Consider the following 26,132-nt stretch of genomic DNA (forward strand, 5'->3'; position numbering starts at 1 on the left):
AATTGTAAGAATGCACTTGAGGTAATCATCCCCACTCACGAAGTCGTTTTTCATCATGAAACAGAATTATGTCTTCACCAAGAGGTAACCAACCAACTAGCAAGGTGCCAACCCTGCAGATAGACTCTGCTACTTTTCAAGCTGCAGTCACGGCAGCCGTGGCAGCCGTCATGGCGCAACTCAATGCTAACCACGCCAGCTGGCGCGGAGATGGTGTCAGAAATATTAACCGCAATAACAATCAAGAACACCAGCGGGCGTCTACCAACGAAAATACCTCAGACCACAAACCTAAGAGCAAGAAACGGAAGTTTTGGAACAGAAAGAAGTGCAGCCCATCTCAAAAATTCGCTAGGAAACAGCAATCTGTGGCTGCCCCTACAATTACGACAGCAGTCACAACACATGCCTCGACATCAGCCACAACATCTATCCCTCAAGCACCAGACAGACAATATATGGGAACACTTCCAAAGTGTAACAAGTGTAACTACCATCACACAGGAGCTTGCCGGATTCCTCACTGTATCAACTGCAACAGGAAAGGACATACCGTCCGCTTCTACAGAACCCCGACCCAGCGCATTGCTTCAACCACCAATACTGGTGTAAGTCCAGTATGCTTCCTATGTGGTGAAACGGGACACTTCAAGAGAGATTGTCCAACCGAGAAGAATGACGGAGGAGCAGGAGGAGTGTGACAACTGAACCAACGGAAGCAACGAGGAAACTTATTAGGACTTTTGTAATCTTTCCAACAACGAAAACGTTTAAGTACCATATGTTTGTAATGAATTCGGTGTGTTCGCTAAAAATTTCCGTCTTTCAAAAAGTAGTTAAAATACTCCCTCGTTAAATCAAATCAAAGACATTCATATATGACCTTAGGATCATTACCGGTGAGCTGTGTTGGATTGATGTATACATCAGGATTAATTATAATCAAAATACTACAGACTTAAAGCAAAAAATTTCATCCTAATTCCTGTTCCATATCTAGTGGTGGGATTAGGGTAGAGCCATTTACTCATCGGTTTCATCAATATCAAATGACATACGACTTGCATATATCGATCGATCATAGAAGGATCGGCTGGAGACCACGATATAAAGTATCATTACTAGCTATCAGAACACACTTACTACCAGCACTAGCTAATGTGGTATAAATCATTTGCAGTAACAATAACATCGATCAAAACGGAAAACACTAAAAAGAAACACAGGATGCACCATCACTCTAACGAATACCTATTACGAATACGACTTAATACATGTGTCATCAAGAAACTCCGGTGTCGTCATTCGATATGGATTGGTTTGGATCATCACCTTATCCATTGCATATGTTACGAGAAGACCCTCCACCTAACCAGCTGAATATCGAAACCCTCATCTCTCATAACCCTAAATCTGGCTCTGACTCTCTGGTCATCCTTCATTGCAAAACCCCAAAGCACTCTCTGGAGGTGTGTTATACCTCATGTAACCTTTTCAAATTATTCCTAGTAAACCCTTCGAGAATATCACTCGTATAGCAGGTCAAGATCAAGCACGGAAGCTTGGGACGAATACGGTTAGTCTATCACTACTAAGTGTATATGTGAGGATAATATATAATTAAGATTCTACGGACATTGGATGTGTGCTTCCGCCCTATTTCCTGTTCCTTGTCTGGTTGTGGACTTGGGGCAGAGTCACTCATCCAACTATCTTACCAACCCTAATTACATACGACCTTTATGCGCAAGTTAAAGATAGATGGACCAGGTACGAGTCCTACCAGGGACTTCGGGACAAGGCTACCCAGGAGTGCGAGTGAACGTTCTACCATCCGAACAAGTCTAGTCGCGTAAACTAAACCCATATGCTCCCTACCGGACTAATCAATCGAGAAGCTCTACAGCAGGCCCTATGCAACGCTCTGAGGAGAAGTTATTACTTATGACTTAAGACAGCTAAAGACGTACGGGATCGACTAGGTCACGCATGACCTCGAACTAGGAGTGGTAGTATTCGCCCTAGAGATCTAGAGGCACTATCTCCACGACACGAAATGTACAATCTTCACCGATCGTAAGAACCTAGAAGGCAAGAGCGACAGTTCATGTTATCCCATGAACCGGATCTGGACACCGAAGTTGATGGAATCAGAAATGACGTCTTGAACAAAGCACATGAAAACTCGCTACTCCATTTATCTAGGCCCAGACAAGAGGTATTTGGACCTCAAAAAGTAACATCAGTGGCCGAATAGGAAAGCTGACATCGATACATATGTGGACAAGTATCTGACTTGTGCCAAGGTCAAGGTAGAATAACAGAAGCTTTCGCGTTTCCTACAACAACCAGTGATACCCGAAAGGAAGTGGGAGCGGCTAACCATGAACTTCATAACCAAGTTACCCAAGACAATGGGTGGTCTCGATACCATTTGGGTAATCGTCGACAGACTGACCGAATCCGCATACTCCCTACTAGTCAAAGAAACCGACAAGATGGAGGAATTGACTAGAACGTACATCAAAGAGATTACACGACTGCATGGTGTTTCAATATCCATTACCTCTGACAGAGATAGTAGATTCATTTCATGATTCTGGCAACCCTTACGGGGACTAGACTAGGCTTGAGTACGGCCTACCACCAGCAACCGATGGGCAGAACAAGGGAAACTGTTCAAACTGTGGAAGACATGCTAATAGCTTGGGTGATTGACTTCGGTAAACCGTGGGATGCCCACTTACCGCTCATTGAATTTTCACACAACGACAGTTATCACCCTAACGTCAAGGTCGCTCCATTCGAAGATCTCTAAAGCAGCAAGGGCAGATCACCACTGCGCTGGGCTGAAGTGAGAAATATACATCTAGAGAAGAGGCAAGTCCCTAACAGCACCCTCGCTAGCCCTGAAATCATAAGAGAGACAACGAAAAAGATCGTGCAAATTCGAGAAAGACTGAAAGCGTCTCGAGATCGACAAAAGAGCTATGCAGATAAGCGACTCAAACCCTTGGAATTCCAGGTTGGACCATGTACTACTGAAGGTCTCACCGTGGAAAAGAATGATATGTTTTGGTAAACATGGGAAACTAAATTCAAGGTACATCGGGCCATTTGAAATCCTTGTCAGAATTGGCCCAGTGGTATACAAGCTCCGACTGCCACAAGGACTTAATAACGTACACCCGACCTCCCACGTATCAAACTTAAAGAAGTGTCTGTCCGACGAGACTCTTGTAATACCACTCGACGAAATCAAAATCAACGAGAGTCTCCACTTCGTAGAAGAACCGGTTGAAATCATGGATCAGGAAATCAAGAGAACGAAACAAAGTCGCATTCCTATTGTGAAGGTCCGTTGGGACGCTAAACGAGGACCCGAGTTCACCTGGGAGCGCGAAGATCAGATGAAACAAAAATACCCACATCTTTTCCCCAACTCTTGAAGTCCCAGTCGAAACGTTAATTTCGGGACAAAATTCCTTCTAATGGAGGGATGATGTGACAACCGTCAATTTCTAGTCAAGTCAAAGTCAAATAAAGTCAACAAGTCAAACCGGTCAACTCAAATAACCCTTGTATATTAGGGTTTAACTTATGTTTACTATTGTACAACGCACCATCTTAATACAAAGCATCGCTTAAAAGTTTCACGTGTTCAGAAAATCTACACCCAAGTTAGGGTCAGAGATGGAACTACTCGATAAAAACATTAATGCATACCCTTTGAGGGCGTATAACGCTCATAACGAGGCAAAACGGGGTTTACAAACCTTGCGTTGTGAAGCTAAACATCCAAAAATGTCTCAAATGAAATCTCTCCCAAATCTCTCCAAGTATGTGAAATCTCTTCAAGTATGTGAAATCTCTCCCAAATCTCTCCAAGTATGTGAAATCTCTCCTAAATCTCTCCACGTATGTCATATCTCTCCCAAATCTCTCCAAGTATGTCAAATCTCTCCCAAATCTCTCCAAGTAGGTGAAATCTCTCCAAGTATGTCAAATCTCTCCCAAATCTCTCCAAGTATGTGAAATCTCTCCAAGTATGTGAAATCTCTCCAAGTATGTCAAATCTCTCCCAAATCTCTCCAAGTATGTCAAATCTCTCCCAAATCTCTCCAAGTATGTGAAATCTCTGCCAAATCTCTTCAAGTATGTGAAATCTCTCCAAGTATATCAAATCTCTCCCAAATCTCTCCAAGTATGAGAAATCTCTCCAAGTATGTGAAATCTCTCCCAAATCTCTCTCAAAATCTCTCTCAACTTTTTATAATCACTCGGGGCATCCCGACCCTTGATTTAGTCGAAAACCACTCGAAAACGGAAGTTTATGCGTAAAACAGCTTTAAGGAGCCGAACCCTCTTAAGGAGACGAACCCTCTTAGAGCCGAAGCTCCTATTAGAACCGAAATCCCTATGAACCGAAACCAAACCTCGGAAGACCGAAGGTCCCTTCGGACCGAACTACTAGCCAGCTTCGCCTTCGGTCCCTTCTGATGGCTTCGCCTGCGAGGCTCGGACCGAACCTCTCACTCTCGGTTCTAATGCATCAACCGAACCCTTCTCGGACCGAGCTTACCTTCGGCTGTTCAGCTCCTAAGACCGAACCTCGCCTCCTGACTTCGGAAATTAGCATTTTCTTCCCGGTTTTTGGGGTAGAGTGTTCACTTTATCAAGAGTATGACACAAGCAACCTCCCCCATACCTTCATAGGACAACCCTCAGTCACTATTCCCCCTACCTAGTCAACTATTTGTCCTTTAACACCCCTCCTCCAGCTGTAAAGGTTCATCAAAAGCTCAAAATCTCCTCTCTCCTCCCATTTCACTCACTTTTCACCAAAAAGCAAAACACATTCTCTCTCACTTCCTCTCACCAAGAATTCGAGATTCAAGGCTGATCTTGAGCTCTTCACACACCTTGGTTAGTAAATATCTTCCCACACTTGATTTCCTTACACTTCTCCACTCAAATCATGAGTTTCTTACACAAATATCGTCATATTTGTTGTTAGATCTTCAAATCTTCAAGCATCGCCCAAGTGTTCTTGAGTTGAACACTTCTTTTCTCCATCATCTATCTACTGAAATCACTCAAGGTGAGTTCATACCCCTATCTTTTCATGTTTTTCTTAAGTTTTAAGGGGGAAGGGGGGGGGGGGGGGAATACAAGTTAAAACACCAAGAACACAACTAAACTCATCCATCAGTTTTCATCAGAAAAGTTTTACTCCATTCACAGACTGTTTTGAACATCTTAAACTTTTTGGTTTCCAAAACTGTATTAGGTGTAAATAGTTAAGGTTTATACCTTTAAAATGACTACTTGCACACGTCCATACGATTTTTCTACTATTTATGGTGATTTTTACAAAACTGTCTATCACTATAGCTACGAATTCGGACCAGTCAGTGAATATGAACGTTTTCACACCAGTTAGAGACTTTTAAAAATCATAATAAAATTTATGGACAAACTAGACACATTTTCTAAACTCTCAGAGTTTATGAATTCAGTTTTCGACTTCGTATGATTTTCTGTGATTTTTCTAAGGCAATGCAGAAATGTTAAAAACAAATCAACAGCTTATAACTTTCATCACACTTTGTAACATGTTAGGCAAAGTGTTAATCTTTGAGGATTTCATATCTTACATGTGTTTCTTGTTGTGGTATAATTATATAACAGAAAATCCTCACTAATTTGTAAGAATCCTCCATCATTACTAATAGTACAAGACAAGGCATGATAAACATAGTTATGTTTTTGCTATACATTCGACTTACATAGAAAAAGGTTCTTTTGCATGACAAACACTTATGATAAACTATGGTAAGTATAGTTTATGTTTCATACATGACACCAACAATTATGTTAAACTATAATAGGTATAGTTTATGTATCATTAACCAGTCAAACTCATTACCATGGGGTTTTCAGTTCAGTTCACGTAAATCTGTTAATGAATAAATTTGTGAGACATTCGATTCGTGTTATCTTCAACGTAACAAAGTCAAAAGTCCTGTAAATTGTAACCAGAGTCTCTTGTAGAGAGAGCGTGATAGTTGTGTATAGATCTATATTGGGTCTGACAAACTCACACCTGAGCTGCATGCAACAGCTAGACCGGTAGGTCTGGGGTGACAGGTGTCATTCAACTTGCGACACCTGAAGAACGTCGTATCACGAGGCCATCTGGGTCATCGTATGGTTATAATAACTCACATGGGGTATTAACAAAACATAAAATTTACGGGTTTTACTTCAAAAATTAAACGAGTTTATGTCGATTTAAACTTACATAAATTCCTTTAAGTATGGAAGAATACTTGTACATTTCGGTCTTGACGTTTAAGACTACATGACTTTTATAAAGAAAATATTGGATTTTCTGGAAACATACTCTGTCGCTTTTACAAGGAAAACGGTTTCTTCCTCAAACAAAACTCTTATGAACTCACCAACTTAATTGTTGACACTTTTTCAAAACTACTTGTATTCTCAGGAAATCAGTGAAACAGGAAACCAACAACATTTTGAGGATGAGACGTTAAATCGTCAAACAGTTCATTTTGTCATCATAATGTAATTGATTTTGAAACATGTAAACATATACTATGGTGTAACCTTTTCAATTATATTTATGATGGTTTTATTTACTTTGAGCACTATTATACTCGCTGTTGTGATACTATACATGAAGTCCTCCACCCCCGGACGTTTCCGCCATCCTTGGTTTGGGGGTGTGACAGTTTTGGGATTTGAAAAGTCTCATTTATGAAACATTAAATTCTAAACCCTAGAATTTTAAAAGTTTAAAATTCAACCTTTATACTATTATAATATTAAAAGATTAATACTTATATATATATATATATATATATATATATATATATATATATGTATAAGACAAGTCAGTCTTACCGTTAGTAGGCCTCATTCACGAAGCTGGTCTATAAGGGGGGTATACGGAAATTGCCTATAAAATGGCGATTGAATGGGTGTCCACTCTCACCCACCGCTTCCTTGACTAGTGGAGGGTCGTTAGTCGAACGGATAGGATAGGACATTAATTCTCGTTAAAAAGTAAAATGATAATTATAAAAGTAACTAAATGTTTTTTATAAATTCCCAATCTTAGTTACTTTAGGAAAAATGTGAAATTGGTGCTATTCCATGAAATTGCACTTTGCACCTTGCCAAGTCGTTAGTGGAGCGTGTGTGGTTAATCGGCACATTAACTTGGACTAGCAAGGATGGCAAAGGGTACCTTGATGTTTATCATAGATCAATGGAGCGTGTGTGGTTAACCGGAACATTGATTAGGTGATAAATGACATCGAGAGTACCAAACAAATTTGCATGGTTATTCACACCTTGTTTGTGATCCTAGGCATCCCAGTCACAAACTTGAAGGGCATAATCGAGATTTAAACATGCCATTGAAAAGTTCAATGAATGTCAAAAGAATCAAGGAATTTCAATTCATTTAAAACTTTATCCTCAATTTCGTTTTTCATAGTGGAAATTGGTTAATCGTCATTTACCTACCTTCAAATATTTTGCAATTAGATTACGACATCCCTCTTCTAAATTGTAGAATATTGTGTTGGTCCTAGCCTTAATATTTCATGTGGGTGTTATATTAAGGATCCTTATCTAATCTAAACTTTTTCTTTCTTTTAAGATGTCTACTTCAAACACTGCTTCAAACTCAAACTCTTCCGACTCTTTCTCCCTCATGAACTTATGTGGGAGGGTCATTTTTGATGGATCGAATTTCAATGATTGGATTCGAAACATCCGCATGGCCATTCGATACGAGGAAAAAGAGTATGTCGTCAACAAAGATCTTAAGGAGATTAATGAATCTACTGCCACTCCTGAACAGATAGCTGAGTATAGGGCTCATGAGAAGGACGCGACAAAGGTGTCGTGCATCATGATAGCCACTATGACTCCTGAGCTTCAGAAGTCATATGAGGACTTCCGGCCTTTTGAGATTCAACAAGACTTGATGGAAAGGTACCATCAAAGTGCTCGACAAGAAAGGTATGAAATCATTGCCTCCATGATTACAACAAAAATGAAGGATGGCGAATCCATCATGGCCCACTTGCAGAAGATGCAGAGATATGTGGACCGCTTGCTTAAGTTGAATGTCAATTTCGACGAAGAGTTAGATATTGACATTATCCTACACTCTTTACCTTCTGGTTATGATCAATTCCGTATGACTTATCATATAAACAAGGAGGAAGTCACATTAAGCAAGATTCAAGGCCTTCTCAGAACTGCTGAAAGTAGTTTGAAAGGAAAATCTGTTGTACCTACTACTACTGCTGCTGCTCCAGTCCTGACAATTGGACATGGTAAAGGGAAGAAAAGGAAAGCTCCTTCAAAGAATCACAAGGGAAAGTCTCATGGTGGATCCTCTTCTAGTGGGTCCAAAGGTGGTTCTGCTGCTCCCTCTTCCGATCCAAAAGAATCACAGTGCTTCTATTGTCATGATAAAGGGCACTGGAAACGAAGCTACCCCAAATACTTGCAGGACATCAAGGATGGGAAGATAAAGCCCACATTCGTAGGTATTTACACTATTCTATCTAATAACTCATCACATGCTAATTCTTGGGTCCTTGATACATGATGTGGTTTTCACATTTGTTTTGATTTGCATGGTCTAAAAAGAAGTAGGGATGTGGAGCATGGGAAGATGAACCTGATCATGGTGAATAGCAAAGCATCGCATGTCACCAATATTGGAGTTTATCCATTATTGCTTAGTAATGGGTTAAAGTTAGATTTGAATAATTGTTGCTACTCGACTGTGACATCCCCAAAATCACGGCCAGAAAAGACCGGTTTCATTTATGCTTTTAAATAAAATCAGAGTAATCCTTTGATTAAAAGAGTTGCGGAATTTGTTCCCAAAACAAAGTATGATAAGAATTTATCAAAGCATTTCATAAAGAAATGTATTTTTCATTATATAACAAAATCTCGGGATGTCATGTTCCGATACAGACCAAAAGCATAAACAATACAAAATAGACCTTACAACATTTACATATAACTACTGGTCTATTATCCAAAAATATATTGACAATGTCATCCAACTTATGCTCTCGTGCCACTACCTGTAATACAAAGAAAAACTGAGTGGGTCAGGCTTGGGAGCCTGGTGAGCATATAGGGTTTTCAACCCACAATAAATAATTATATTTAGTTTATCAACCAACAATAACCCGATTACCCATTCCCGTTATCCTCACTTTATGTCCCTAAAACAACTATCACAAGGGACCTAATCTAAGGATTTTCATCGGGGTGGACATTACTGTGAAGGGGTTTCCTCCACAATAAATGTCCTAAAGGCGACCATGTGGGGGATAGAGTACACCGGTGAACACATCGTTCACAACACCTACAGGTTATGAGCCTGCTAGCGTTCCACTGGACTGTCTAGAAAGAGTCTGTGGTCGTCATCCATACTCCGCTAGATGACTAGATCAACAACAACATCGAGGCCTCTCATCATTTTATTTCATCACACACCAACTGTCTACCCATGTTCTACCCAACATATTAGTAGATAAAATATATACATTTATATACAGCTTAAAACCTGTACAAAATATCCATTCAACAACTAGTTTAAATAAACACATAGCACGTATTTTATAAAGAATACTTCATATTTATGTGTTAGAAGAAAACGAAAATACACTCACATGATAAGAAAATGATCGGACAGCACCTCGTCTCTTAAAATAATCTTTTCCGATAAAACCGGGATGCTTTTCTTGAAAACCGGGCTTCTCGCGGGCAGAGTTTCGGCTCGGAAACTTTACTTCTCGGGATCTTCGGAGCTTCGGGACTTGATCGGACAGCACCTCATCACACTTTGTAACATGTTGAGCAAAGTGTTAATCTTTGAGGATTTCATATCTTACATGTGTTTCTTGTTGTGGTATAATTATATAACAGAAAATCCTCACTAATTTGTAAGAATCCTCCATCATTACTAATAGTACAAGACAAGGCATGATAAACATAGTTATGTTTTTGCTATACATTCGACTTACATATAAAAAGGTTCTTTTGCATTACAAACACTTATGATAAACTATGGTAAGTATAGTTTATGTTTCATACACGACACCAACAATTATGTTAAACTATAATAGGTATAGTTTATGTATCATTAACCAGTCAAACTCATTACCAAGGGGTGTTCAGTTCAGTTCACATAAATCTGTTAATGAATAAATTTGTGAGACATTCGATTCGTGTTACCTTCAACGTAACAAAGTCAAAAGTCCTGTAAATTGTAACCAGAGTCTCTTGTAGGGAGAGCGTGATAGTTGTGTATAGATCTATATTGGGTCTGACAAACCCACACCTGAGCTGCATGCAACAGCTAGCCCGGCAGGTCTGGGGTGACAGGTGTCATTTAACTTGCGACACCTGAAGAACGTCGTATCACGAGGCCGTCTGGGTCATCGTATGGTTATAATAACTCACATGGGGTATTAACAAAACATAAGATTTACGGGTTTTACTTCAAAAATTAAACGAGTTTATGTCGATTTAAACTTACATAAATTCCTTTAAGTATGGAAGAATACTTGTACATTTCGGTCTTGACGTTTAAGACTACATGACTTTTATAAAGAAAATATTGGATTTTCTGGAAACATACTCTGTCGCTTTTACAAGGAAAACGTTTTCTTCCTCAAACAAAACTCTTATGAACTCACCAACTTAATTGTTGACACTTTTTCAAAACTACTTGTATTCTCAGGAAATCAGTGAAACAGGAAACCAACAACATTTTGAGGATGAGACGTTAAATCGTCAAACAGTTCATTTTGTCATCATAATGTAATTGATTTTAAAACAGAGAAATTGACGGTTGTCATAAAAACTTGAGGTCGAGTTTTGAAACTCTTCCAAAACTATTGAATTTTAGAATTTTAATGTTTCATAAATGAGACCTTTTAAATTCCAAAACTTGAGGGCATGTTTTGAAACTCTTCAAAACCTTTTGGATTCCAAAACTTGATGGCAAGTCTTGTAACTCTTCAAGACCTTTTGAATTCCAAAACTTGATGGCAAATTTTGTAACTCTTCAAAGCCATTTAGATCAAATTTTAAACAAGTAAAATAATCACATATTTTATCTCTTACTAATTTGACCTAATTCAACTCACAAAGCAAGACAATTCAAATCAAATAATACAAATAATCAACTTATTATCTTAAAATTTGATAATTGTTTTTAATTGGATGAGGATAATCATCACCATATCAGAAAAAACGAATTTTATGATACAAAACAGTTTTTGGTAATGATCCTAATCCAATTCTGGCCAAAAAAACTCGAAAAAACTGCAAACAGGGGATCCTACTTGTCGAGTTCATGGCATGGACTCGACGAGTTCATCACATATGATCCAACTCGTTGAGTTCCCTTATGGGACTCGACGAGTCCAGCAGTCAGTGGCCAAAAATGACATTTTTTCCAGCTTTAAAAAACAAACAATGCATCAATATAAAAGAAAACACCCTAGGCTCTGATACCACTGATGGGTTTTGAGCACTATAACATCCCTATGGTGCACATACAACACTAATGCTTTGGATCTAAGTTTTCTCTAGGTATACATGCAATTTTCATTTTCCAAAGCATGAAGCCTAACTAGCATACAACATTGATATTTGAAACATAAAAAACGAGTTAGATGATTACCTCTTTGTTGTAGCTTGTAGAACTTGGCCTTACAAGAGCTTAGCACATCAAGTGTGATGCGTCAAATGTGTCACAAAACACCAAGAACAAATGGAGGATTATTAGAGAGGTTTAGGAGGCAACAAAATTGGCCAGCTTTTTCTTAGAATACTTGTGTCTCCGATTTTAGGGCTTAAGGGTTACATATATAGTGTAGAATTCCAAGGGTCACTTGTAAACACTAATCCATTCACTTAGGCTTTTGATCCAACAATTCATTTGGACTAATCACTTCATAGACTCTCACATAAGCTTAGTTCATCACTAATCAGTCATGGATCATTAGCCCAAACTATATGTATCACTGATTTACATAATCAGCCCCTATTAATTTAATCAGTCTCTTTTGATCACTAAATTAATTCCAAATTAATTCTTGATCAATACCAATTAAATAACATGATTTCTCAATTAATATATTATTCTTATAATGTATTAATAAATCACAAATAACCTCTTTCTCAAATATCTTTCCTATCAAATTGCTTCGGTGAATGCAACCCAAATGGACCATGCTACTATCGGGTCAAGTACATATCAATTATAGTTATTGGCTTAGACACCTAATCCAACAGGATTCACCCATGTACGCGGGGCATACGTGGAGTATGCATGACGTACACAGTGCAAGGGCAAACCCTAATTTTTAGGGTTTGCACCTTATTTAAGAAACTTATACCACCTTTGGACATTCTATTGTTCAGCCTCCATCACTCTATGCCCTAATATCAAAACCATAAATGTTTTTGGTGAGTTTTGAGCTTGAAAGTGAGATTTGGTGGTGTTTTAGTAAAGAATAAGAAGAAAAAGAACACTTGGAAGTTGCTTGGGAGTGGCTTGAGCTTGTACATCCAGGTTCATCTTCATCTTAGCAAGTCATTTGAGGTAAAAAGCTCCCATCTTGATGATTCTTTATGTTAGATCCAACCTAGGGTGTTATTTATGCATTTTGAGTCTTTTGAGCTAAAGTTGAGCTTATGATCTACTCTAGAAGCCATGGATGTTAGATCTTAGCTCCATTGAGGTCCCTTATCCATAAAAATGTAATTTTTATGAGAGATATGGGTCCATGAAAGTGTTAAGGTTCTTATTAAGCTTCTATTTGAGTGTTGAGTCCCATTAAGTTATGAATGGGTGTAAAGTTGCCAACTTTACGTGTTAAGTCACCTCCTAGAATCAGATTTGAGAGTTTGGCATGTTGGCTTAACCAAATAAGTCCTTAATGGATTGGATTGGTGATCTGGGGAGTACGTGAGGCGTACCCAGCTCATACGCTGAGCGTACTGGCCACAGATGGAGTACACCAAGCGTAAGTATGAGTACGCCTAGTGTACTCAACTATTTGAATTTTGGGTTGACTTCCTCGGGTTTGGGCCATATTTTGGGCTTTTTAGGGTTTGGTCCTTATTGGGCCATTGGACTTCTGACTTTGGGCCATGGATAGACTATGAACTTTCTTAGGATTATGTCCGTGATGATTTTTGGGCCCAATATGGAAGTTGGGTCTTATTGGGCCTTGGGATGCCATTTAGGAATTTAGAGCAAATGGGTTGGGCCTTGGTTTTGGGCGAAGTAAGAAAAGGGTAAAATGGTCTTTTACCCTGGATATTGGACAAGTAACTTAGATTCTTGATTATGGGTCGAGATCCAATTATTAATTAGATATTATGTGATGATGTTAGTGTGGGGGATTTCCGAACCAGCAGACCGAGATTTATTTGAGAGATTCAGCACCTAGAGATGAGTTTCCTCACTGTGTTTAGCGGGTCGAAAGCACCACTGCCGGCCCATGGTTTATTATGATTAGGATGCTAGTTGTCTGCGTAACTCTTACATGTATGATATTGATATGTATACCGAGTGGGGGCCGATGACAATCCTTTATGTTATTATCTTTGTGAATATTGCATGTGTTTATATGATTATATGTTTATATGTATATCGGGCAGGGCCCAATGCCAAGCGGGACCTGATGACTGACAGATCTGTTTCGAGCGGGGTCCAACGATGGGCGGGGCCCATTATATGTTTGATATGTATGGTATGTGGTATTTTGGGGAACTCACTAAGCTTTGTGCTTATGGTTTTCAGTTTATGTTTCAAGTACTTTTGGTTCCATGAGGAAGTGCTCGGGATGAATGCATTGCACACACCACATTGTTCCGTTTTTCTATGACTCCGATGTTGTAGCACCTGGTTCCTGGTATGTATTTTATTTAAGTACTTTGCGTTTTTGGCCTGCGACTCGGCGAGTTGAAGGCCCAACTCTTCGAGTAGAAGCGGATTTGATCCGAGATTTAAATGACAGACTCGTCGAGTCGGCTTCCAAACTGGACAAAACCCTAATCTAAGGGTTTGCACCCTATTTAAGCATCTCATTCGGCCACCCTTCGCCCCTATTGCTTCCAGAAACCCCCCATAGCAAACCCTAACTGTGTGTGTGAAGATCTAAAGGCATTTGTGATGATTCTTGGTGGTTTTGATCACAAGGAAGAAGGAAGGGCCTAGAGGAATCAAGAGAAGACCAAGGGAGTTCAAGTTTGGGCACCATTTGCAGTTCCCAGAAGGTATAAAGTCGATACCTTGCTTGTTCATTTTCTATATCCCTTTTTGGGGAGATTTAGGGCTTTTATAAGCCATTCCTGGTAACCAACCATGATTGCAAGCATGGTTGGGGGTTGAGGATTCGGATCTAGGTCCATGGAGGAGTTACAAGGCAGAAAAGGGCTGCTTTTGCACCCATGGAAGCCCCCATGCAAATTAAGAGCCTCTTTTAGAGCCTTTTTGGCTCAAAGTCCCATGCATGCACGTAAAGTTCGTAACTTTACATGCTAGATCGAGTTTAGGGACCTAGATCTATCATTTGGACAAGAGTTGTACACCATAAATCGAAGAAATAGACTTGGACTGTATCGACTCGGCGAGTCGTTCTTGGGACTCGCCGAGTCCGAGGTTAGACTCCCCTTTTCTGTTATGGTTCAAGAGACCCAGTTGAGTGTTAGAAAGGTTTTAGAGGGTCCAAGGGAGTGACCCAAACGTATTGGGATAAGTCATAGTCCTGGAGTTCATAGGACTCGACGAGTGCATCAGCCGACTCGACGAGTCCAAGGCAATCTCCCAACTCTTGAAGATGAACTCGACGAGTTGTTCATACAACTCGGCGAGTCGAGGACTGGACTTGTTCATAGGATAAAGATGAACTCGACGAGTTGTTCATACAACTCGGCGAGTCGGATGAAGATTCGGATGGGTTTTGAGCATTCTAACACTCCTATGGTGTACATGCAACCCTAGAAACCTTGGATCTATGTTTGACTAAGATACATGCAAATAATTATTTTTCCAAGGTTCTTATCCTAACTAGCATGGCATGGGGTACTTGAATCAAATAAAACTAGTAGAATTACTTACCTTGTAGTAGTAGTTGATTGCTTGGAGTTTGAGAGCCTAGCACCAATAATGTGGATGCCTCAAATGGAAGTCACAAATCACCACAAACTTGGAAACTTGAGAGAATAGTCACAAACTTCTTGAAATCGGCCCTCTTAGTTTACACACATCAACTAGTTTTATTTCAAGAACCAAAGCCTCCTTTATATAGTGTGGTGGATTAGAGTTACATCCATGTAAACCCTAATACCCATGTCTTTTCATTTCCATGAGATCCATGGGTTAAAGCTCCATGGAGTATCCATGGACTTTCCATGCAAGCCTAGCCCATTCCAAATAAGCATTAGCCCACACTATATAAATACAAGAGCCCATATTTAATTAGTCATACTTTTGATCTCTAAATTAATTCTAAATTAATTATAGATCAACACTAATTAAATAATATGATTTTATATTAATATATTAGAACTTATAATATATTAATAAATCATAACTTATACTATTCTCAAAAGATTATCCGTAAATTGTTCGGGTGAAGTGCAACCCAAATGTACCATGTCGGGTCGGGTCAAGTACATACCAAATATAGTTATGGACTTAGACACTATCTCCAACAGATTCATCCGGGGTTGTTTTAGAAGGAGAACTCGTCGAGTCGTTGCTAAACTTGACGAGTAGAGACGTAGATGAGGACAATTGAAGAGATAGGGACTCGACGAGTTGGCGACCCAACTCTGCGAGTCAGGTCAACTGGAAGTTGATTTTAACTTTGGCTTGGACTTGGTCAGGGGTAAAATGGTCATCTTACCCTAGGAATAGATATCAGACTCTGATTAAGTGTTTTGTGGGGATTATAGTCGGAGGATTTCCGGAGCAGCAGCAGACAGAGATTTCCCGCGCAGATTATCAGCAGCTACTCGTTCGAGGTGAGCTACCTTCCAGTAGGGGTGGGTCTAAGGCCACAATGCCGGCCCACCAACAAGGATAGTTGTTAGATAATTGTCTTTGTGATAATTATCTTGGTATGGTTATGTGCTTTGGTCATGAGATATGCTTGTGTGATATGTTATGTGTGTTAATGGTAGTGGTAGGGATTAGTTTTTCCCTGACATCGGTCTTTAGGATCAAGGGGGCAGGTCAGTACCCAGTTATGCCTGATTGTATGATTATACCTTGTTATTGTATGATAATGGTAGGGGGTGGAATAGTCCCCAGATACCGGTTGAAAGATACCGATGACAGATACCGGTTGAAAGATACCGATGACAGTTACCGATTGAAAGATACCGACGATATTATATGGTATGTGGTATGATGGGGGAACTCACTAAGCTTTGTGCTTACAGTTTCAGTTTTGGTTTCTGGTACCTCCTCGCCTAAGGGGAAGGAGCCGGCGGTGTAGTAGCGCATCACACATTCACACATGATTTCCGCAATGAGCTTCTGGGATTGTACTCTGGTTTCCATCACTTATGATGTTATGATTTTGAGACACGACATTGTGGTTTAAACCTGATGTAATATTGACAATGTTTTGGTATCATATTTTATGACTTGCTGAATTTAAAAACAAAATTTTTGGCCTCAAATTTTGGGATGTTACAGATGTACTTGGATATTATTTGACACACTCTGATTTTCACTATGGTTTTATGAATGGATTGCGTTGATGGTTTATTTAATATAAAAATTGAAATTTTTTGTCTTAATTTTTGGGGCGTTCATTTCTATTTTATTTTGGAGTTGAAATTGAATTATTTTGTTTTTACTCTCTTGACTCCTCCGCTTTCTTATTGTGAATTTTATGTTTTTTCTATCCTTGAATTAAATCCTTAAACCCTATACAATGATGTCGATGCCATCATAGTTATAAATTTTAATGGTACTTTTTTTTGAACGGTAAAAAAAGAAACTTATATGAAAAGAAAGAGCTAGCAAGAAACTAGTGAAAAAGTCTAATTAAAAAAAAACAGAAAAGAGAGCATTACGAAATGGCCAAAATTGGCTTTTGGAGCCAACCTACCTAATTAATATCAACCAACATATGCCTATTATTACACCAATAAAATGCTTTTTGTGACAATGTCATCAAACAAAAGAGCCTTCTTCGGTTGAGCCCTGCCAAAGAGAAAATTATTAATAAACAACCAAATACACCACCACATCACAAAGAAAACACCCTCCAAATAATCATTCACACCTTTAGGAAGATGAAGATTCTTGAACCAATTTAACCAATCTTCATAAGAAGAGAGAGTAATGGAAGGTAACTCTCACCAACGTAGCACCTAAGTCAAAATATCATGAATAGCCAAGCAAGTGAAGAAAACATGACTAAACGTCTCCGCACCGGAGTCACAAATCTGGCAAGATAACGAAGGAGTATCAAGGTCCCTCTTGGAGAGATTGAACCTAATGGGAAGCCGATCCAAAGACAGTCTCCAAGCAAAAATATAGATTTTGATAGGAACCAGACGAACCCATCGTGTCTCGATAAAACTAGAAATAAGAAAGGACTCATAAATATATGAACGAGCAAAGACAACCGAAAAACACCTAAACTTTTGGCGGTATTTTTTTAGGAACGGTAAACACAACACACTCTACATTACTCATAAACTACTCGTCTTGTCTCAAGCGAGATTTGAATGCTTAACATTTGGGTGACGGACACATTTCCATAATCATCTGATACCGTTGGCCTACAAGCCATTTGGTTTTTATGTGTATTTTCTTTTATATAATGTCATATTATAGGCTTTTTAATTTTAGGTTATAAAGCAACAATTTTTTAGGCTTTTTAATTTTAGGTTATAAAGTAACAATTTTTTAGATTTTTTTTGTAACATTACTAACATAATAAGTTACATACCCTTCTATTATTTATTAAAAAAAAAAAAGGAGAACTTTGACAAATTGGCTATTCAGCCAAGCCAATTCAGTCGGTTTTTTTGACAATCTGTCAAATCAAAATAACCAACATAGACCCTTTTTTGAAAAGTACAAGCAGGCTGAAAAGCAGCAGAGCATGGAAGTATAGGGGCCGAAGTTTGAAAGAAAAAGTAGAAACAATGAACTGCTTTATGAAAAATATTTAATGCTCTCGTTGAGAGTCGAACTCAAGACCTCCCGCTTACTAAACGGGTGCTCTAACCAACTGAGCTACGTGAGCCAGGTGACTTTTCTGTTTCAATATCAGCAAATTATAGCGCACAAGATAATTTTTTTTTTCTATTTTATAATCTTAAATATCAAATTTAATACAAAACTAGTACTTAAATATATATCAGATGACTCTTAATCTTAAATACCAATTTTAATACAAAACTAGTACCTAAATATATATTAAATATATATTAGATGTCTCTCAAACGTGTCGATCCATTTTAAATATTTCTACCTATTATTAAACATTACTAATTTCACTCATCAAAAATAAAATATAAATAAATTTAAAAAATAATTTTTAGGATCATGATTCTTATTTTGAGAGGCGACCGACCATATTAACATGTGTTATATCCATCGTTGACAGATATTTTAATTTCTTGAAGTATCATTTTTTTTCACAATGACATCATTTACACAGGGAAAAAAGACTTCAAAATAATATTTCATACTAACTTTCTATTTTTTTTGTTATTTTCGTGACTGCCCTAGCAAAAAATGGTTGATTATACCCTCTAGTAGTATTTCATTATATTAAAATGTCAAATTTTATATCCTCTAATTTCGGGTATTTCGGTATATTAAATTCCTAGTCTCTGATTTTTGCAGCTAATTTTTATACCCTCCGGTGTCGGGTCTTTCAGTAAACTGAAATGTTAAGTTTTATACATTCATATGTCGGGTATCTCAGTATATTAAAATGTCAATATCTGATTTTATAACCAAACTTTATACCCCCTAGTGTCAGTCATTTCAGTATATTGTATACTGAAATGTCAAGCTTTATACCATCAGGTGGGTACTTAACTATACTGAAATCTCAATCTTTGATTTTGCAGCAACACTTAAAACCCTCTAGTGTCGGGTATTTTAGTATGTTTTAATGTCAACAACTTCTCGTAAGCTTGGACAACATCTTCTGATTGGCTTGGACAACAACTTCTGATAAACTCGGAAAACAACTCTTGATCATCTTATAAAATAGCCTCTGATCAATTTACGCAACCGCTTGGATCTAATAATTTCAACCTTTTCTACTCCAACTTTCTTTTACAAAGTTCAAAATGCAAGATTATAATTGGTTATTGAAAAAAAAAACCAAAAATATACAATGCTACAATTGGTTTGTTAAAAAAAATATGGAATGCTATAATTGATTATATTTTCAAAATTCCAATTTAGATATAAGAAAAACCGAATTTTGTAATTAAAAGACCCTTACTTTTAAAAAAAAAAATCTTTTTTTTTGTCAAAACTCAAAACTTTGTTGTTAAATAACTCTAATTTTGTTGTTAAAATCCCGCTTTTGTTGTACATAATCCCAATAATGTTTTTATCTATCGTTTGATGTAAAAAAAATCCCAATTTTGCTGTTTAATAATATCATTTTTTACCAAATTACGATAGACAAATACATGCTAAAGAATTATTATTATTTTGTTTATTCAATCAAATGTACCAAATTACATTGTATTTTGAACATTATACTATTATAGGATAACTTTTTTAAATTAAAAGATCTAAGAACAGAAAACTACAAATTAGTGAAATTACATTTTTTTTAAAAGGAAACATATATAAAAAAGAAAGACACTGGCAAGACCTAGACACTAGCAAATAAATCTGATTCGCCTTTCCAGGGGGAGAACCCATCTCCAACCACGACCCATGAAAGTCCACTCGAGGGGGAGAATTATGAACCTGAGGTTGAAACCGTCTCATCATTGGAGGGGGGGGGGAATCAAAATACAAATGTTGATTCGGATGTTCAATCAGAATTCGAAGAAGAAGTCAATGCTGAACTGGATCCTGCCTATGATCCATCCTACCCTCCGCTCACAAAATGGACTAGAGATCACCCAAAAGCTCAAGTAATTGGTGAATCATCTGAGGGAGTTCTTACACGCTCTCAACTGAAAGCGAAGCAAACTGCTTTATTCTCTCAAGTGGAATATTGTATGTTTGATTCATTTGTCTCCAAAGTTGAACCGAAAACAGTTTATACTACACTCGATCACTCTGATTGGGTTCAGGCCATGCAAGACGGACTCAATGAGTTCGAACGAAACAAGGTTTGGAGATTGATTCCCACGCCACCTGATGCATCTGTGATCGGTCTAAATTGGGTGTTTTGCAACAAGATGGATAAAGAAGGGAACGTCATAAGGAACAAAGTGAGCAACCACCAGGTTTCGTGAATGAAAAGTATCCCAACCATTGCTATATTTTGGATAAAGTCGTTTATGGTCTGAAGCAAGCTCCTAGAGCCTGGTATGAAACTTTAACTCGTTTTCTAAAGATGTCCAAGTTTAAACAAGGTTCGGTTGACCCAACCTTCTTTCGCAAGAAAGAGGGTGACCATTTAATGATCGTCCAAATCTATGTCGATGACATCATCTTCGGTTCCACAAATTCTAGCCTAACAACTGAATTCCGGAAGTTGATGGAGACTAAATTTGAGATGAGTTCAATGGGTCCAATTAACTTTTTCCTTGGATTGAACATAAGATAGGGACCAGAAGGCATTTTTATCAATCAGGAGGCTTACACAAAGACTTTACTGGCGAAGTTCGTCATGATGGGAGACTCAAGAATGAAGGTTCCAATGGCTTTCGGGACGAAGCTAACACCATCTATGGAAAAACCGGCTGCTGATATGACGCTCTATCGCCAAATGATAGGGTCTCTAATGTATCTTACAGCTAGTAGACCAGATATTATGTTTTATGTTTGTTACTGTGCCAGGTTTCAAGCCAATCCACGCGAACCTCACATGGTGGCAGTCAAGAACATCTTCCGATACCTGAAGCGAACCTCATCTCTCGGCATATGGTATCCAGCGAAATCAGGATTCTTCGTTCAAACATTCTCTGATGCCGATCTAGGAGGATGTGGTCTAGATAGGAAAAGTACAACAGGCAGTTGTCAATTTCTGGATGGTAAACTCATCAGCTGGCAGTCCAAGAAACAAACGTGTGTATCCTTGTCCACAGCCGAAGTTGAATATATAGCCGCTGCATCTTGTGCTTCGCAGGTCATTTGGATTCAAAGTCAGTTAAGAGACTATGGCCTAAACATGAAGCGAATCCCACTCTATTGTGACTCTGAAAGCGTAATCTGAATATGTCACAACCCAGTGCAACACTCAAAGACGAAACACATAGCACTGAGGTACCACTTTATCAAGGATCATGTGGAAGATGGTAACGTTGAAATTCATTTCGTGTGCTCCGTTGATCACTTAGCTGATATATTCATGAAAGCCTTGCCTGAAGCAACCTTCAACAATATACTTCAAGGCTTAGGAATGATGGAAGCCGAATCTGTACCGAAACCACCTTCGCCTCATTAAAATTTTAACAAGTGAAATAGAGTGAACGCTCGGTCTATTTCGGTTCCGAATTTTTCGGGCACCGAATTGTACCGAACGCTCGGTATGTTTTGCTTCATCCATCAAAAGGCAAACGTTCGGTTGATACTTTATGTATACTTTTTGTACATTTTTTTTCTCTTTCTGTTTTTATTTCTTTTTCAGAAAAATCCAAAATACAAAAATATTTTTTCTTTCTGTTTTTATTTCTTTTTCAGAAAAATCCAAAATACAAAAATATTTTTCCTTTCTATTTTTATTTCTTTTTCAGAAAAATCTAAAATACAAAAAAAAATTCTTTCTGTTCTTGTTCTTTTTCAGTCATATCGAAAATGCAAAAAAAAGATTGTTTTACAATTGTTGTTTGTCTCAACAATGTATCATGGGGAAGGTATCAACTATTAATCTATATACTAGCTAATTGTCCTTAGAAGCATGTTGCTGCATGTTGTCCAAAGCCTCGACGACTCTAGAGTGAAGCCTTACCGATTTGATATATACAAATCGGTTCTTCCCAATCAGGCTGTTACATTCACTTAAGTCATGAGCTACCTTACTCTTCTCACATTGAGTTAAGAGTTATCTGCTTGGTCACTTTCATATAGCAGAGGTACTTTCGGTTCTTCAACCACCTCACCATTTTTCTCCATTATTTTCGATTCCATGAAAGTAACCCTTGAGACTCTCAGAATGTACCACTGAGGTTTACGGTTACACAACATCTGTGTTAATGATCTTAGTTTCACTTCACCATGATCTAAGTGAAACCCCCAATCCAATACCTTACATGAATTGACGGTGAACAATTGAATGTTTTAGTTTTTCACCCATGTATTAACGAAACCACTCATGTCGTATGTACCCAGAAATCTCTTTTGTTTTTTGAGATCTTTATGAAATTGTCCAAAACTAAGACATTTCTTCCCAAAAGATCCTATTTTAATTTTGTTTTTGAGATTTCTAAACTTTTCCCAAGTCACTACAAAATTATCCAACCTACTTGATGTTTAAAGCTACACTGGCTACACAAGTACTTCATCCCACTTTCGTTCTTATATCAAGTTCGTAGTTTGGTTGAAGCGAAAGCCACCCTTAAAGCCAAAATTAAAAGATGTCTTTCAATGTTTCTTAAAAAACATTTGATCGTACTTCAACGGGAAACCACACAGACATTTCTAAGTCTCTCTTAACTTTGAAAGAAGAGATTCGTGCCCGGGATCCTCAGTTTCGTGTCTCGAATGACATCACTTAAATCCTATAGATATAACTTGTTTTATTTATTCTTCTTTAGCACACCCTTTGCACGAAAGTCTATTGACTTTCCAAAAGTCTTGTTCGTGGTTACTATGGTATCTCGCTTCCACATGGGATTATACAGGCGAAAGCAGCTTTGTTTATTAACTTGGAATATGATGCGTTAAAGGATAATATGAAGAGGCGGGGAATGGATAAGATTTCAAAATAAAGGCATGTGAATTTGAAACGTCACCAAGTGATCATGCCGCCTGATACGCTTTTGAGGGTAACAGTTGTCAAATCACGTCTAATCAGGCGTCGTTTCAGAAAATCACGCTTACGATATCGTTACGGATTTTCTCTCTCCTGGTAATCGTATAAAGGGATTTCTAATAATTCTTTTCTCCTTCACCACTTACAAAATCTCTCGAGCATTCAAAAGGCAAATACTCTCTACTGTTCATCTTCCTTACCAAGCTTCAGCAATGGCAGAATCATCTTCAGTTCATGAACACACTGCTCAATCCACTCTCCTCACGATCAAGCCTAATCAGAACCTGATCCTCGACTTGGATCCATTCCAGTATTATGCTTTTATGTTGCAGATCGTCGAATGCCTTAAGTATTCACCACTGGTCAAGGTTCTTACCCAAGTCGAATACGTGCCAATGTCTCTCCTATCTCAAGTTTACTCTTCCGCAAAGTACGTCAAGGCTGAGGAGCGTATTATGTTTTATATTTTCAATAAGAAAACTTTTGTCTCCAAAATTAGGTTTTGCCATCTTTTAGGGCTAACCCAGGTGGACTCAAGGTGCATCCTGATTCGATCACCAATGCTCAGATCTTCGAGATGTTCTACAACATGGGGTACACTGATCTTCTCTCCACCATCACAAAAGTCAAGAAATCTTGCCTACCTCCTCAATGGAATGGGTTGTTTACCCTTCTCTTTAAGGGTTTTTCTGAACGGGTTTCTGGATCCGATGGTGCCAGCAAAGCTTTCATGACCATCATCTATGGTCTATACCATGTCATCAATCTTGATTATGGGTCTATTCTCTGGACTCAATTGGTTCAAAGTTTGAATTCATCTTCTCGTCACACCGAAATTTCATGTGGGAGATTCTGGACCATCGTTACCCACATGTATATGGAGAAATTTCAAGTCCCAGTCATGGTGGATTCTTTAATGTCTGCAATTGCTACTTTCCACACCACAAAGATCATCATGGCAGGCTCTTACAAGTTTCCGTTCATCGGTTCAATCCCTGTGACGATGTACAGGTGTGTTTCCGGGGCTAGTAAAATTATTTCTAAATACAAGAAAAAATCCTTTTCAGGTCCAAGGGTATTCACTCCCGAGATGCAACGTTCCCTCGATGAGGCTGACAAGTCAAAGAAAGGAGGTAAGAAAGGGGACAAAAAGAAGGAAGTTCAAAAGGGACCCTCCTTTAAACCTGTCACGCCTAAGAAGCGAAAAGGTCAAACCGTTGAACCTTCAGCTCCTAAGAAGCGAAAGTTGCGAAAGATGACTCTCAAGCCGAAAGTCTCCTCCACAAGCGATTCTGATTATGTACCTTTGGATCAACAAGTAGAAGAGTCAAGCGACATCGAAGATCATCTGTATGAGGGTTCGCCTCGAGGTAATTCGCCTCCACCTTCACCTCGTTCTTCTATTCCTATTTCAATAACTCCATGCCCACCTCCAGTTTCATCTCAACCACCTACTTCTACACCATTACCACCACCCATATTCACCAAAACAACCACCACTACCACTACAACAGAACCAACAGTTCATGTCAACGCATCTGATACGGGGGCACAAACTTCTGGTTTTGAGATACCCATTACTTCTAAACCACTTTCCCCACTTCACTCCGACGAGTCTGACACCATTCTTGGTGGCAACGATGTGGAGTTTGACACATTCCACTATAGCCCCTTTACCGTTCAAAGTGACAGTGATGATGATGATGGGTTTTAATATACTACAACATCCTATGGTGTACATACAACCCTAAATACCTTGGATCTATGTTTTCACTAACTATACATGCAAATGGTTTCCAAGGCTTTGTTGAATCATAAAAGTGACCCTCTTGAACTTGATCTACCGCAGCTCTCAAGGATCCGCAGTCAACCTTCATCAACAACCTCATCCGAAGTCATCATCAATCGCAGTTTTACTTACTAGTTTACTTAGTTTAACTCTTTATTTACTTTTGTTGTAGTACTCTCTATTGTCCAGTATGCCTTGCATGGCTACGCTTAGAGAATTGATCCAATGTAATTCTTAAGTCGCTATATATAGAGCTCAATCTTTCTTATTCAAATACAACTTCTATGCTATCAATTACATCTCTTACTTCTATCTGATTACGCATCTTGAATCTTACACTCTCTCCTGCTTACTCTCAAAGCTCACTTGAATATAACTGAATATTATTTCTCTTCGGAGCAAGTCATTCGTGACTTAATCACTAAGTTTGATCTCACTTACTAACTTGGTCTGAATGCATTCCTTGTTAAGAATCAACTTATGTGTATACTTGATATAACACCTATTGTTATTTATATTTCCTTACATTTCTGCAACTAACTCTCTAATTATCTAACTCGTTAACTTATTATTATTGTTGAGCTTTTAGATCCTTTGAGATAAACTATTCCGCAACTATACTTGTTCTAACGTTTGTTCAAGTGTGTCTCAAGTTTTTCTCTCAACAATTGGTATCAGAGCCATAGTGGTTGCTTTTTGAAAAACAAAACTCTAATTTTCAAAAGGCCTTCTATACCACTGAAGCTCATTTCTTAAAAAAAAACTTTTCAAAAAAAAACAAGGAAAAATGGCACAAGCGTTATCTCTGAATGTTTCCAACAGTGTTGGTGGTTCAAATCGAGCCCCAATATTGGTGGCAAATGAATCATCACTGGTCTCAGAGAATGGAAAGATACTTAAGGAGACTTGGTAGAGATGTATGGCGGTCCGTAGAAGAAGGACCACATGTCCCTGTTCTTACACCAGTTCAAATTGATGGCGCCACAGCCAGACTAGGAGGAGGTCAACCAGTCATGAGCCGTCCTACTAAAGATGACCTCGATAAAATGGAAAATGATGTTGTTGCTTTTTATGAAATCTCTTGTGGAGTTGCTCCTGACAACTTC

The 26,132-nt window shown here is 38.4% G+C and overlaps 1 non-coding gene across 1 annotated transcript; it reads right to left on the bottom strand.

The window, feature by feature from the left end:
• Positions 1 to 18,288: 18,288 nt before the first annotated feature.
• Positions 18,289 to 18,362, bottom strand: TRNAT-AGU (transfer RNA threonine (anticodon AGU)). The gene has a single exon. It is a non-coding gene; the product is annotated as a tRNA-Thr (tRNA).
• Between the last annotated feature and the right edge of the window lie 7,770 nt (positions 18,363 to 26,132).

Source organism: Lactuca virosa, chromosome 4, assembly GCF_052849685.1.
Source record: "Lactuca virosa cultivar CGN04683 chromosome 4, Lactuca_virosa_CGN04683_v6, whole genome shotgun sequence".
NCBI lineage: Eukaryota > Viridiplantae > Streptophyta > Magnoliopsida > Asterales > Asteraceae > Lactuca > Lactuca virosa.